Source organism: Dermacentor silvarum, chromosome 11, assembly GCF_013339745.2.
Source record: "Dermacentor silvarum isolate Dsil-2018 chromosome 11, BIME_Dsil_1.4, whole genome shotgun sequence".
NCBI classification, from domain to species: domain Eukaryota; kingdom Metazoa; phylum Arthropoda; class Arachnida; order Ixodida; family Ixodidae; genus Dermacentor; species Dermacentor silvarum.
The window spans coordinates 14,618,248-14,621,958 of NC_051164.1; positions in this window are offsets into that span (position 1 = coordinate 14,618,248).

Genomic DNA, 3,711 nt, shown 5'->3' on the forward strand with positions numbered 1-3,711 from the left:
TCTGTGGATTGATGCTTTGCTCGTTCACTTCACTGGCCTTCATCAGTCAACCATCGTTTGACACCTGTAGCTTAAGATATTGTCTGCAATTTTTGCAAGGAATTCCGTAGCAGATATATTTTGCCATTCTTGGTCAGAATTCAGAATATTATAGCATGGCAGCTTAAGAGGAAGCTTTAACTGATGCTTTAACTCTATCAGCGTTAGTGCAGTGATGCGCTCTGTCCTATCGTCTTCTTTTCCTTCAATGTTTTGCACACTAAAAAGGGTGTTCCTTGTATGAAGTAAGCAAGCTTTAGCTCGGGGCAAACTCTGATGCTGCCTGTTCAGATAAATGTTAAATATAGCTAAATTCGAGTGACTGTAGGATTCAAAATTTTGATTTTTACCCAGTATGTTTTTATAAACATTGCCAAAGATTGGTAAAGCTTCAAAAACAGAAGCATGAAGTTTACAAATCCATAATTCTGCATCAAAAAAAGACAATGCATTTTGTAAATTTTGTCCTTTAGACCATCTAAAGTTGTCAAATTTGATGTATTAATTTATGTTACATGAATTTTTTACAATGTTTGCAAAGGTTTTGCACAACTCGTACTCAAATATCAGAGGTGCATTTCAGGGTGGTGTATAATACATCAATTTTGTCCGCTTTAGATATTCTATTAGATGCAGTTAACATTAAGATTTGCGAGATTGTTTTTCATTGTCGAGTTACAGAGCTGTAAACTTGATAGTTTCGTTTTCTCAAATTTTTTGTAAACTTTTTCGAAATCTAATCGGGTACGAATAGTAAATATCGACACATATAGTTGAACCGCGAGATGGGCGGGCGAGTATTGCATGTAAGCTGATGCTGTGGGCGGCTACCGTTCTCAATCGCGTGCCTCGTGCCTTTTATTGCGATAGCAATTATATGGACACTCAAAAGCAGATTTCTGCCGTCGGCGTCGGCGTCGCCGTCGCCGTGAGGTTCCGTATGACGTCATTTGGAGATGAAATCGTCGCCGCGCGCCGAACGCTGTATGTGCGAGTGAAAGGGCGCGAGGGGCACGTCTTTCACGGGGAGTGAACGCGCGGCGGAGAACAAACGCGCGTTCTGCGCCGTGCTCGCTTAAGGGCTGCAGAAGTAGGCGTCTCTTTTCTCCTTTACAATCACCATATATGTAGAGCAAACGCGCCTTCTTCAGACGCGCGAGAGGCCGTGGGGGAGGGAAGGGAGGTGACGTTTAGCTGCGGCACCAAGTGCCTATTTATATCAGAGGCTCCAGCAACAGTCACCAACGCCGCACGCATTTTGAGCTAACGCGGGCAAAACGCCGATGGCGTCGACAACAGTTCTGCGTGTTGTTGCTACCAAAGCCGCTCACCTTACTTCGTATGACATTGCTGTGTTGCTATCGCATTCATTGCTTCGCCCTTAGGGCGAAACTGTGACATTTTTTTTTGTTTACATGAGATATAGCGGCCGGAAGACGTATACGATCGCAGTTGGCGGCTCGTTCAGGTTATCGCCTATTAAAAGCGTGCAATACGCTTCGCGCTGTGAAACAGATAGACGAAGATGCTTATCACAATATGGTTGACGGCAAAAGCTGTGAATGCGGCGACCTCAGTGAAGATTTGCTGGTACCGGAATAAGAAACTGAGTGCGCGCCGGCGTTTTCATGTGAGACGGGTTGGCGAGAATGCTTGTCGGCTAGCCCGGAAACCGGGATAAATCGGGATCATTCCAACAGAATCATTTCCACAGATTTGAGCAATGAATTCAGTGTTGGGGGTAGCACAAAAAAAAAGAAAAAGGACAAAAAAAGCGAATGACCTACATGGCATGAGCATCGTGTTTGTTGCCTCGTTTTCTTCGTCCCTTGCGCTGCCCTGACAACAAGTCAAAACCAATGTGCAAATTTTCTGCTCGCCAAAAAAATTAAGATCAACTGCCTCGTGTCCAGCCACTGCAGGCATGCCCAAACACACTTGAAGTAAGGAATGTTACCAAATGCTTACATTTTTGGGGCTGCTCGTGCTTCATGAAACGAAATATGCATTTCGATATATAGCAGCACACAAAAACAGCACCGCCACCACCAGTGTTGTTTCACGCACACGCACAAACAAACAGAAACATTATGCACGCATAGTTGAACTTGTGTGACAAGCAGGGCCATCTGTGGATTCGGAGCAACGCGGCAAGAATGTTTTTACTGCCGCACACACAGGCACTTGCTTTCATTGATTTCACTGAGGATGGTGACAAGACCCGCCGGCAGGCGCTTCACTGATATGTTTCTCACCCAGAATAATTGTTAAGCCACCGTGATTTGTAGGCCTTCATTTCTTGCAGACTGACGCAGGTTGCAGTATGTGCCAGGTAATTATAATCATATCCACGGGTGTCGTGGCTGCCAACCAATGTGCAAATTTTCTGCTCGCCAAAAAAATTAAGATCAACTGCCTCGTGTCCAGCCACTGCAGGCATGCCCAAACACACTTGAAGTAAGAAATGTCACCAAATGCTTACATTTTTGGGGCTGCTCGTGCTTCATGAAACGAAATATGCATTTCGATATATAGCAGCACACAAAAACAGCACCGCCACCACCAGTGTTGTTTCACGCACACGCACAAACAAACAGAAACATTGTGCACGCATAGTTGAACTTGTGTAACAAGCAGGGCCATCTGTGGATTCGGAGCAACACGGCAAGAATGTTTTTACTGCCGCACACACAGGCACTTGCTTTCATTGATTTCACTGAGGATGGTGACAAGACCCGCCGGCAGGCGCCTCACTGATATGTTTCTCACCCAGAATAATTGTTAAGCCACCGTGATTTGTAGGCCTTCATTTCTTGCAGACTGACGCAGGTTGCAGTATGTGCCAGGTAATTATAATCATATCCACGGGTGTCGTGGCTGCCAACCAATGTGCAAATTTTCTGCTCGCCAAAAAAATTAAGATCAACTGCCTCGTGTCCAGCCACTGCAGGCATGCCCAAACACACTTGAAGTAAGAAATGTCACCAAATGCTTACATTTTTGGGGCTGATCGTGCTTCATGAAACGAAATATGCATTTCGATATATAGCAGCACACAAAAACAGCACCGCCACCACCAGTGTTGTTTCGCGCACACGCACAAACAAACAGAAACATTGTGCACGCATAGTTGAACTTGTGTGACAAGCAGGGCCATCTGTGGATTCGGAGCAACGCGGCAAGAATGTTTTTACTGCCGCACACACAGGCACTTGCTTTCATTGATTTCACTGAGGATGGTGACAAGACCCGCCGGCAGGCGCTTCACTAATATGTTTCTCACCCAGAATAATTGTTAAGCCACCGTGATTTGTAGGCCTTCATTTCTTGCAGACTGACGCAGGTTGCAGTATGTGCCAGGTAATTATAATCATATCCACGGGTGTCGTGGCTGCCAGCGCCCCGGGGTTGACGTCGCATTTATTTATTTATTTATTTATTTATTTATTTATTTATTTATTTATTTATAAATACTGCGATCTTAAGCAAGAGCTTAGCAGCGTGGTACACGAATAATTTTACATACAAAAGAAAATAAGTACAAAAAATTGGGAACTGCATGTGCACTGACGTGCAGTTTGCACGAGTCCATGCCGTCACACATTTCGATCTTTGCTTTATGGTGAGCCCACGTTCGCCGGACAAACCCGTCCATGAACGAAGGGCTAAATT